Here is a 12,947-nt window from a genome sequence, read left to right as displayed (position 1 = left end):
GATTATTTACTCAGGAAAACAGATGAATATCTTGTTTAATGTCAAAATAATTACTATTTGGCTGGCCTGACAGTTTATTTATGCTTTCAGTATTTTTATGTTTATATCAAAAGAGCATTGCTAAAATTGTATTTTGCCATTAAACAGGATATGACAACTTTTTTAAACTTAATTTTTCTGTTTGATGAGTTTGTTTATTAAAATGGTTAGAAGATAACGGAACCAAGTGGAAATGGTCACTCGAGTTGAAATGTGCAGCTTTATGTTTCTTATTTGTATAAAAGCTCGAAAGAGGCAGTAAACAATGCTTTAAGCAAGGGGCACTAAAATGCAGTGGTTAAGAACACAGACTGTAGCCCCAATTTCAAATCCTCACTCTGCAGTCTTAGTCCAGTTTTTCAACCTATCTGTGACTTGGTTTCCCCATCAGCAAAACAGATATTATTGTAAGAGTTGAAGGAGTTCATATACATAAATTTCCTGGCATATGCAAATGCTGCTTAAGTATTAGCTATGATTTAAATAAACATTTGTTTTTTGCTTTTTGTTTTTTTGCAGTTGCAGGATTTAATAGAGTGAAAACAGAGCTCCCATACAAAGGGAGGGGACCCAAAGAGGGTAGCCGTTGCTGGCTCGAATGCCTGGGTTTATATCCTGATAACTGTCCTTCCTGCTGTGCTCTCAGGCAATAGATGATTGGCTACTTCTTTACTTCCTGTTTTTGCCTAATTAGCATTTTAGTGAGGTCTCTTTATTACCTGATTGGTTGGGTGTGAGCTAAGTTGCAAGCCCCATGTTTAAAGGTGGATGTGGTCACCTTCCCAGCTAGGCTTAGGGATTCTTAGTCAGTCTAGGAAATCCAGCAAGTCCTGTCTCTCAGTAACCCCTCTCAACAGGAAAACCCAAGTGCTGTTGGGGAGGTTGGTCGACGACCGCTCTAACTGCTTCCTGCTGAATTGGGGCATAATAGGGGTTGTGCAGTTGAGATTTCCTTGGGAGGGGTGCCTTCAATGTCATTAACACAGAGCATGGGCTAGCAGGCCAGTCCAAGGGTCCTCGGTAGATTTTAGTCACGGACTGCATCTGGGGCTCCAATTTAAGAACGATTTGCAGCTTTACAGCTTCAATTCTGGAAGAGACAAACTTAACAAGGAGATAAAAGATACAGGGTCCAAAGAGGAGTAACAATATTATAGCTGCTAGAGGTCCTAAGAAGGGGAGAATTCAGGGCATCCATTGGCTGAGGAGGCCCCAGGGTCCAGTGTTTTGAAGCTCCTCTGCTCTACATTGCATTCGATCTTGAATTTCTTTAAATTTCTCGGTAACAATTCCAGATTGATTAACCTAACAACAGAATTCTTCCCCTAAAAATAAACAGGTTCCCCCTCTTTCCATGGTTAGCAAGTCTAAAGCTCTTCGATTTTGAAGGACTACTGCTGCTAGGGAGTTAAGTTAATCTTGCAAAGTGACCAGGGAGTCGGCGACCCATTCCATGTCACCATTTAGTTCTTGAGACAGTTTGTAGTAGAATTGAGTAGAGGTTGTGATACCGCCACACAGCACACCTAGCACTCCTGCTCTGATAACAAAAGGAAGAATGGGTACTCTTTTGTTGCGGGGCTTAGGTACATGATTGTATAAATCTTGTTCAGTGTAGATGGTCATAGGAGGCACTAAGAATGAGAGGAAGCACATAGATTCTGAAGAGCCATTCAAACAATGATAGGCTGAGGTACCACAGACAAAAAATATTTCTGAGGGTAGGCAGACCACTCATGTTGGAGGAGTTACCCACCTGAAATAAACACAAGTTTTACAGTCATTCTGTGAGTTTGAAATGGGGAAAGGGAGTCCCTATAATTTTATAAGGGACTTGACCTAGAGTGAATCTCCGTGAGCCACCACCTTCCAATGTCTCTGGCCCAATGGCCACCTTGCCTCCATTTTGTAAAGCAAGAAGCCTTCTAAATTCCAAAGCCCTGTCCTGACACTGGACAAATCTTCCTGTTTCTTGGCTGAGCTTATCTGGAAAGGTGTTAAAAAGCCAGGTTTACTTGGCAATAATGTGCCCACTGTTTTCTCTTTTTGGGGGACTCTCTGTAAGATTAATTCATCTACACAGACAGGTTTCTCTAGCCATAAACCTTTATTCATTTTCATTCAGCAGCTTTTATTTCAACTCTTTTGTTTACCAAAGAAGCTTAAGGGAGGAAAAGCCCTCCCGGCAGGTTACAACCACTGTGGCACTTGGAAAGAGACACAGGGGATGAGGATTCTACAACATAACCCTGCTGGGAGCTCTTCTGGTTATTTTGGCTTTGTTTTTGTGTGGTATGTTACTTCTTTATTCTTCATATGACTGCAACTTTCTATTAAAATAAGTACATATAACTAGATATTAATTCACTAATTCAGCCAAACCAGGTTGTTTCTATTTGCTTCTCAGCTGGGTGATAAATGTATTGGTTTAGCCTCAGGTATGCTTTCTCAAATTCAAGTTCTTTTCTCAAGTTTACAATGGCTTGTGGAGACTCATCTTTCTGCAAGATGTCATTTCTTTTTTTTTTTTTTTTTTTTTTTGAGATAGTCTTGCTTTGTTGCCAGGCTGGAGTGCAGTGGCGCAATCTCAGCTGACTGCAACCTCTGCCTCCTAGGTTCAAGCGATTCCCCTGCCTCAGCCTCCCAAGTAGCTGGGATTACAGGCATGTGCCACCATGCCCAGCTAATTTTTTGTATTTTAGTAGAGATGGGGTTTCACCATGTTGGCCAAGATGGTCTCGATCTCCTGACCTCGTGATTCGCCCGCCTCAGCCTCCCAAAGTGCTGGTATTACAGGCGTGAGCCACCGCGCCCAGCCAAGATGTCATTTCTTAAGAGCACTTCTCTCTACCCTGAGAAGAATGAATCCAGAAATGGTTCTGTTTGTGTGTTAGGTTACCAGGTTTGGGGCTTGTTTCAAGTCTATGTGACCTTTGAATTTCCCTCTTTGCCATGGAGAGGCAGGTAGGATGACTGGAATCAGGACTGGCAGAGAAGACTATAGAGCCCATTATACTCCCAGAAAGTAAGCCAGGGTGGGGCTGGCTTCCTTAATTTTCCCAAAGCCCCTTAGCAGAAGACTAGTGGCCCCACAAAAGACACATTCTGTCTTGCAGAGATTAGATGCCATACACTATTTTTTACCCAAATGGCAAGAATTACACATGGCATTTCTGCCATGTTGTAAATTCTTTCTATGTATCTGGCATTAAAGATCTGAGAATAATAAAATTTTGTTTTATACCTTCACCAGAAATTTCAGAAATATCAACATTCAAAAGCCTGAGATGGGCGCAGTACCAGGCTACAATTAAAGTCAAGCACTAATGAAATAGCAATTTAATTAGGGTAGAATAGACGTGTCATAGTGAAATACAATTCTGTGTGTTGGGAATCGATTCTTAGACCTGAAAAGGACCTTAAAAAGCCATTTAGGACTCTTCTGATATTAAAAACCTTACAGAACCACATTAACTGACAAAAAATTTTAAAGTGCAGGATGTGGCAAAATAGAAATACATTGTGCAGGATGTGGCAAAACAGAAATACACTCCTGGTAGGGATACAAAGTAGTTCACACATTGTGGATAGCGACTTGGCAATATCTAGAAAACTCAAATATGTACATGCCCCTGCTTCACATATTCCACTTCTAATATATATACCTTAGGAAAGAATCTCATATAAATGCCCAAGCAGACAAGCAGAAGATGTTCACTACATATTTGTTTTAACAGCTTAATATTGGATAAATATTGAATATCAATATGAATTGATGAATATTGAAATGTTCATCAAACAGAAGATGGATAAATAAGTTATATATTTTTACAATATAATATAATACAACAGCTAAAATAAATAAGCTGAGCTTTGTGCATCAACACGCATAAAAGTTGGGCCAGGCGCAGTTGCTCACACTTGTAATCCCAGCACTTTTGGAGGCTGAGGCAGGAAGATAGCTTGAGGCCAGGAGTTCAAGACCCATCTGGACTACATAATGAAAACCCATTTCTAAAAAATACTAAAATCTCAGCCAGGCTACTAAAATCTCCCCCAGTTACTTGGGGGAGGCTGAGGCAGGAGGATTGCTTGAGCCCAGGAGTTCAAGACTGCAGTGAGTTATGATCACGCCACTGCACTCCAGCCTGGGTGACAGAACAAGACTCTGTCTCTAAAAAATAAAAAATAAGATGGCCGGGCGCGGTGGCTCAAGCCTGTAATCCCAGCACTTTGGGAGGCCGAGGCAGGCGGATCACAAGGTCAGGAGATCGAGACCATCCTGGCCAACATGCTGAAACCCCGTCTCTACTAAAAATACAAAAAAATTAGCCGGGTGTGATGGTGGGTGCCTGTAGTCCCAGCTACTCGGGAGGCTGAGGCAGGAGAATGGCATGAACCCGGGAGGCAGAGCTTGCAGTGAGCCGAGATTGCGCCACTGCACTCCAGCCTGGGCGACAGAGCAAGACTCCGTCTCAAAAAAAAAAATAAATAAATAAAAAATAAAAATTTAAAAACAGATAAAAGTTGGAAACAACGCTGAGTGAGAAAAACAAGTTGCTGAAGGATGTGTTCCCAGGATGATGTCATTTATGTGGAGTTGAGACTATATGCAAATACATACATACCCAGTAAAAGTAAAAATATAGAAGGGAACCATATACACCAATTTCACAAGAATGCTATCTCTGAAGAGGGGAGGCCAATCAGGGAGGAATAAATAGGGCTTTCAACTGCATCTGTAAGAATTTATGACACTAAAAAATAGACATGAAAAAATATGGCTAATATTACTGTGGTAGACACATGATTTCTTTTAATTCCCTGAGCTTTTGTATGCTTCAAATATTTTTTAAATTCCCTGAACTTTCTGTACATATGCTTTCTTTCATCATCCTTACAATGTAGATGGCAGGGCAGCTAGACTTTTCCTCACATAACATTTCTGTTTAGACTCATGTTTAGACTCTTTTATGATCATTAATATCTTTAATTCTTCAATTGCAAAGGAGCTTGAGGTTCAGGAAGAGCATTTTATTTTCTAATAAGTTCTTTCTGTCCTCAAGTGCTCTTGTTCAGACAACTGAAAGTCATTTCCAAATTAAATCAACTCATCAATGTCTGGACAGAATTGCTTCTCTGCCAATAGAGCTTATTCTTCTTAGGTATTTCCTCTGTTTCCAAGGGTGTCATGACACCTTCCCATCTAATTCCATCAGCCAATTTGTGAAGGTACTGTTTGTTCTCTAATCCAGATCACTAATGACTCTATCATGTGTTTCTATCTGATTCTCTTGGTTAGGAGAGAATTGTCTTCTGCCTAAGCTGAAGGAGAGATCTTACTCTCAGTAGAGACATTAAAGTTGCCAAAATAGCTCCATAGGATTGTCCATTCTCTTACTGCCTGTGTGCTTTCTCAAGGGTAAATTAAAAACCTGAAAAATATGTTGCTTAATGAAAACCCAATGTATTGTTCTGGATTACCCCAACTATGCACTTGCATCTTCTTTTTTTTTTTTTTTTTTTGAGATGGAGTCTCCCTCTGTCGACCAGGCTAGAGTCCAGTGGCGCCCTCTCGGCTCACTGCAAGCTCCACCTCCCAGGTTCACGCCATTCTCCTGCCTCAGCCTCCCGAGTAGCTGGGACTACAGGCACCCGCCACCACACCTGGCTAATTTTTTGTATTTTTTTTAGTAGAGACAGGGTTTTACCGTGTTAGCCAGGATGATCTCGATCTCCTGACCTCGTGATCCGCCCACCTTGGCCTCCCAAAGTGCTGGGATTACAGGCATGAGCTACCACGCCAGGCTACATCTTCTTTATAGTTGGCTCAAACTCCAAGAAATTTACCTCTAATTTGAAACATCAGGTCAAGGTTAGCTATACAGAAAAACAAATATTTAAATTTTCTTTGAAAAATCTTCGAGAGCACTAAATGGAAAATAAAAGAAATAGACACATTTCTACAGGGCTGCTGAATAGATAGAAATGGGAAAATTTAGTGCTTAGGGTGTTTACAAGTCTCTGTCCTCTTCTGTTTCCCAGTTCCTCTCAACGGGAACATTGAAAAATGTAGAAGGTTATTATATAATGAATAACCTTAAAGACAAAAGCATAGGATGAGTTCAAAGAGGACAAGGTCAAAATTTTTTAATTAAGGAAGAAAACCCAATTTCTGTTATATGCCTCCATCATTGCTCATTCATGATAAATTATTATTATTGTGGAACAGATGGATGAATCTCAATCATTATACTATAATGGAAGATTAAACATTTTCTTAACTTCTATTCATCAAATTAAGTCTTTATACTCACAACAAAGGACAATGCATCAATGTTATCATTAGGGCTTTTTTAAAATATAACTTTAGCGTGAAGCGTAATAAGACATGATTAATATACTGACAAAAGTAAATACTAAACAACACACATTAGTCTAGATTAGAATCACTTTTTCAGTACTTCCATTTTGTAGCTTCTCAGGTTGCTATGAATTGTGTCAAAGAGAAATGACCATCAAAATAATCTGGTCTTTTCAGCTACATCTTTACCTGTAAAATATTGCTTATTCTCTAAAGCTGTGGGTTGAAAGGGTGATAGTATCTATTCAACCCCCGGTGAGGAGATAGGGTTCTCATTTGGTTGAGTTTTATGTCACATTTAACAGATTGTCGGGGCTGGAGAGAAATCTCAGGATCTACAGCCCCACTTGTCCACCCCTTCCCAACACGAAAGAGCATCCAGAACTACAGCAGATCCACAAAGCAGAGCCAATCTTTACAGCAGCTGGGAAGGCAGTTCCGCAATCTCCCTCTAAATTGCATTTCAACACTTTTCATCATTACCAAACACTCATCTGTAGAGGCAAATTTAAAGAACTGACAGTCGCAAAAAACTACATAGTAGGACAAAGAGCACTAAACTGGGAGTCGTGGGATCCAAGACCAAGCCCCTGATCACCTTATGAACTGGAGGATCTTGCACATGCTGTTTAGTTTTTTATTTTATCTTATTTTTTACTTATAACATTTATTACCATCTCTGACCAGATGCACATTAAGCATTTTGTATATAATGTCTCAGTTTATTCATTAGGAAACCCCTTCCCCCACTACATAGGTCCTATTATCCCCTCTTATGCCCATTGTTATTATTCTTGCTAATTTATAAAGAACTGAAATACAACAAACTTATGAAGGCTTCAAGAAAAAATGGTCCTGTGTGTAGTTCAGGTGCTGAAAAAATTTAAAAGAAAAAACTGCAAGAGTAGTTAACAGGCCTCATGCATTCATTGTTCAATGAAATATCAATAGTTAAATATTTGAAAACATAATAAAGAGGATCAAATGTCAACTACTGTGCAGCAGCACATCATCTATCAAGCGTGGGGATCCCCAGCTGACGTATGTGCTAAGATTTTTAACATAAAAAAAAATTTCATGACAAATTTTCCCATCAGTCCAACCAAATTTTGGAGGTCACATTTTTCAATCAATAAAGCCTAACAAAGTAGGGTACTATGTGGAAAGAAGAAAAACAATAGTCCACTATAGTTTACAATAATGTATTATATATTTCAAAATAGCTGAAAAAATAATTCTAATGTTTCTAACCTAAAGAAAAGACGAATATTTAAGGTGATAGATATCCCAATTACACTGATTTCATCTTTACAAATTATATGAATGTGCTAAATTATCACATGAGCCCCAAAGTATAACGATTATGTAGCAATGCAAAAATAAAATTAATTTTTAAATGCTCAAAGATGCTCTATGAAGTAAAATACCAGCAAAACCAAGTAATGACTCTATGTTTGCTTCACCTTACAGAGAGGAGCTTGATCCACACAACAAGAAACATTTCAGCTTTTCAGGAGGTAATGCAGGAAAGTAGTGGGACGTAGTTTAAGTATCTGCAGTACTAGAATAATTACTCTACCTCTTAACCATAAAATAACCCTGATATAAATCAATCCTTTTTTGGTAATGATCCAGAAGTCATGTCAGATCTTGAGGCCCTGCAGCATCATTTCCTACATTATCACTGAACAGAACTGAAACTTCAGAGCTATAAAAAGATAGGCTGAATCTTGCTATCAGACCACTTGTCTGTCATTCATCTATTTCTTGTTAACATTCAGTACAGACACATGCATGCCTACACAGGCTCGGTTTGGACTCTAGATACAGAATTTATGATACCTAATCTAAATCTAATCCTTGTTTAAATCCCATTGTCTTTTATTTTTAGACTAAAAAGACAAGATGAAAGATTTTCTTCATGAGTGAGATGCTATTGTAAAAAGAACATAGCCAGACTCTGATATTATGAGGAAGAAAGCAAGCTTGGAGGAAGGGCCCGGCAGGGGTAAGGGTCACACATACATAGTTTGGTGTGGGAGCCAGCAAGCAAATGTACTGTCAAGGAATCATGGAGATTGTTAGCGGAAAGAAGGCATACACAACAGTGTGTACAGTTTGATCTCATTCTACAAAAATACATACATATATACACATACATGTATTCTTGGAACTATATGGACTAAGGTATAAACAGGAGCAATCCCTGGGTAGTGGGAACATGATGTTTTCCTTTGCTTATTTTTATCTGTATTTTCTAACTTCTTTCAATGTAAAAACACTGATTTTGTAATAATTAAGGGTTTTGCTAGTTATTTACTTAAAGTAGATAACTTTCTCTACACGTCTCATAGTCTTGCTTTATTGCTCCATCTTCTGTCTATTCATCATGGTCTCAGCTGCAAGGTAAGGCTAGCATTTTCCCTTTTGTTCTCAATGTTGGAAAAGGACCAGTATTGAAGAATATGCTAAAAGGCTGTGATTGCTGTCTCTTCCCTGCCCTCCTCAGCACACACATGCACATGCGCACATGCACACACACAGAGTTATGCCTCTAACTCAGAAACCTGTGTCTGACTCTAAGTTCCTCTATTTGTTAGCTCTTGGCCCAGACAAATGAATTAACTTCTCTCCACCTCAGATTGTTCAATTATTAAGTGTGGTTGGTAATACATACCTTAAAGTGTACTGAGTGAATTAAGTGAGAAAAATACTTGTAAAAACATGGTAGACATTCATAAATGGTAGAGCCCCAAAAAGCACATATGTGGCAATTATGTGGGGAAACCATTGCTCTTGGATGCTGACAAGTTGAACCCTGTGTCTCTCGGACTATTGGAACTGAAGCCTAAATATGATTTCTCATCTACAAAAATTACTGAAGCAGGGAAAGAAAAGGTATTCACCTTTTGCTACCCACTTTCTTATTGCCAAGAAATAGAACATTGTTTCCTGATAATCTGACAAGAATGGATATAGAAAAGAAGATGAAAATAAAATGCTATCTCATTTCACAACTGCAAAGAAAAGTATACAAAGGTCTTGGCATTACCATGTAAATACCATAATATAGAAAAAGTGTTACAAAAGATGATTGCAGAGTTTTTCCTAATCTGAATTCAAGAATCTACTACTGTCATAAACTGCCCCAACCCTCCTCTGTCCATCTCCAAATGTATTCACCAATATCTGTTACAGACTTGTCAAGAATATGGCTTGCATTGAGTAAGTGAGCGAGAAGCCAAATTTATGGCTGGAGGTCAGACGAAGATTTGGGAGATAAGTCTCAAGGGATGTGTGTGTGTGTGTGTGTGTATGTGTGTAATACAGATGCTTCTCAACCTACGATAGGATTATGTCCCAATAAACCCATCGTAATTTGAAAATGTCCTAAGTTGAAAATATATTTAATACATCTAACCTACCAAACACCCTAGCTTAGTGTAGCTTACCTTAAACGCACTAAGAACACTTTTATTAGACTACAGTTGGGCAAAATCATCAGGCAACACAGTCCTCTACAGAGTATCAGTTCTTTACTCTCAGGATCATGTAGCTGACTGGGAGCTGTGGCTCACTGCCACTGCCCAGCATCTTGACAGAGTACTGTACCTCATATCGCCAACCCGGGAAAAGATCAAAATTCAAAGTACACTTTCAATTGAATGTGTACCATTATAAGGTGAAGCATCATAAGTCTAGGAACATATGTACTCATTTGTGCAATGTAAATACTGTCTTCACTCTTTCCTATGAAACCCTCAGTAAAATCTGCATTGTTCACAAATGCTTTCGTGCAAATAGATTCCTTATGATGAATTTAAAGGAGTGACAGGAGGAGGTAATCATGGAGGTTGCCCTTGGGGCCAGCTAACATGTGGGTCACTTTACTCTGAATGAGTTCAACGTCCTGCTTAGTGCCAGTCAAACCAGCGTTGGCAAATCCCCACTGTTGCAATGTGATGCAAACACTTTCATAACCAACTTTCACCATTGATGTAGCCAGCCAAGGTAACGTGTTCAGTGATGCTACGCAAGAACTATCAAACTTACCCAACTCTCACTATGGCCCACCAGTCTGGGGTGCCCTCAGACTACTTTCCTCGAACCTGGGACCTCCTGGGTTCCATTCTTGCCCTCCTGTACTCAAGAATAACTGACGCATTATTATCTCCAGAACATAGTCTTTCTGAGCGGCCCTGCAGGCATTTTATTAAATGATACTGCTTAATCATTTGAAACTAATTCTCTCATCACCTTTTTTAGAAAATTTCTAGACCAAGTATCACTAACTACCCTATACAATGCTTCTGGGGTTTCAACACATTTCTATCTCTTTTCAGGTAAATTCTAAGAGTTCATGTCCCTGCTGTTATAAGTGGACTGGCCTAGTGTAAAGGTCAGAATTTAATACAACAAACAGAAACTGCTCTCAGTTTTTCAACCTGTAAGAGATTTAACATAGGGAACTGGGTTCTTTTAAACAATGGAAAGTCTCAAGGGGTGAAAGTCAGGAGGCCCAATAGCCTGTGTTACAAAGTTCTAACATCATGACCTTGCAGTACTCAAAATAATTTACAAATTAACTGACAGCTTAAAATGTTTTTCCACGATAGGATTTCTCAATTTTAAGGGAAGATATACTGTATATAAGATAAACGTTTCAGGCAAAATTGCAGAACACATTTGGAGTAGATAGGCTTGTAGAGCCTAGGACCTATAAAGAGGAATGTCTACATGTCTGGAGGTCTAGTCCTAAATAAGTGATGAAATTCTATTCAATGTTAGAAAAAGAGAGAGCAAGCTCCTTGAGGACAGAGGTTTTGCCTTTTTTTTGGTTCTATCTCTAGCCCTTGGTAGAGCACCTGACATAATAGGAATTCTACAAATAGGAATTCTATAAATTTTTAAGTGAAGAAATGAGTGAGTAAACATGGCAGGAAGCTGCTTGGTTCTTTGTCTCTCTGCCATCTCATCACATCCACACATGATTTTGAAGGACATAATGTTTTCTTCATCAATCAACACAAACCCCACATTTGGTCCTTAGACTTGTCTCTGTGATTTTGAGTGGTAAAGGACATGAACAGACACTTTTCAAAAGAAGACATACATGTGGCCAACAAACATATGAAAAAACTCAGTATCATTGATCATGAGAGTAATGCAAATCAAAACCACAATGAGATATCATCTCACACCAGTCAGAATGGCTATTAAAAAGTCAAAAAATAGCAGACACTGGTGAGGTTGTGGAAAAAAAGGAACACTTATACACTGTTGGTAAGAGTGTGAATTAGTTCAACCATTGTGGAAGACAGCGTGGCTATTCCTCAAAGACCTAAAGACAGAAATACCATTCAACCCAGAAATCTCATTACTGGGTATATATCCAAAGGTATATAAATCATTCTGTTATAAAGACAGATGCAGTTTATGTTCATTACAGCACTATTCACAATAGCAAAGGCATGGAATCAACTTAAATGCCCATCAATGATAGACTGAATAAAGCAAATATGGTACATATATACCATGGAACACTATGCAGCCAAAGAAAGAATGAGATCCTTTGCAGGGACATGGATGGAGCTGCAGGCCATTATCCTTAACAAACTAAAACAGGAAGAAAAAACCAAATACTGCATGTTCTCACTTAAGTGACAGTTAAATGATGAAAACACATGGATACATACAGGAGAACAGCACACACTGGGGCCTATCTGAGGGTAGAGGATGGGAGGAGGGTGAGTATCAGGAAAAATAACTAACGGGTACTAGGCTTAATACCTGGGTGGTGAAATAATCTGTACAATAAACCCCCGCAACACAAGTTTACCTATGTAACAAACCTGCACGTGTACCCCTGAACTTAAAAGGTTTTAAAAATTGATTTTTTCAGTTTTTATTTGGAGGATGTTCTTACTTTGTTTGGTTTTGTCTAGTTGATTGCTTTAGTAAACTCTATGTTTCTTTGAGGCACAAATAGGGCATTTTGAGATAGCATATGTTTCTAAGATATTTCTCACTTGTGTTAACATTAACCATGTTATAGGACTTGCCTGAGGCACCCTGCCCACGTACAAGCTATCTTTCAGAAAATTTTACCAAAATGGGCATAAGAGCAGACAGGGAAAGACAGCCTGAATTAAAAGCAATTTTTAAAAAGTGGGGTATAAAGTGCCTCACAAACAAAGTACTGTAAGAGGTATTATGGACCAGAAATAGCAATTATAAAAAAGTAAGAGGCAAAGTATATTCTGTGCCCATAAACATACTGCTGATACAGATGAAAAATCTAAAACCTGAGCTTTTCAGAGTAAATTGCAGTCTTTGAAAAGACAGATCAAATTTGGGAAACTATTAAAATCTAGATTGAAATATCTCTCTTCTATCATCAATTTTGTCACAAGTAATAAAAATCCTCAAGCATCTTTAACTAGAAGTAAATAATCCATTCTTGAGTAGCGGAAATACTGACATGCAAACCAATGCTATTAAAGATTGGACTAAAGAAAGTCCTAGCTCAAAATATACAGGCATA

The 12,947-nt window shown here is 38.7% G+C and overlaps 1 pseudogene; it reads right to left on the bottom strand.

Annotated features, from left to right (window-relative positions):
• Positions 1-274: 274 nt before the first annotated feature.
• Positions 275-12,947, bottom strand: part of LOC134728680 (syncytin-1-like) — a 69,403-nt pseudogene continuing 56,730 nt past the window's right edge.

The sequence above is a fragment of the Pan paniscus genome, chromosome 13 (assembly GCF_029289425.2).
Source record: "Pan paniscus chromosome 13, NHGRI_mPanPan1-v2.0_pri, whole genome shotgun sequence".
Taxonomy (NCBI): domain Eukaryota; kingdom Metazoa; phylum Chordata; class Mammalia; order Primates; family Hominidae; genus Pan; species Pan paniscus.
The sequence above is the reverse complement of the archived record's forward strand: the minus strand, read 5'-3'. Positions and strand labels throughout refer to the sequence as shown.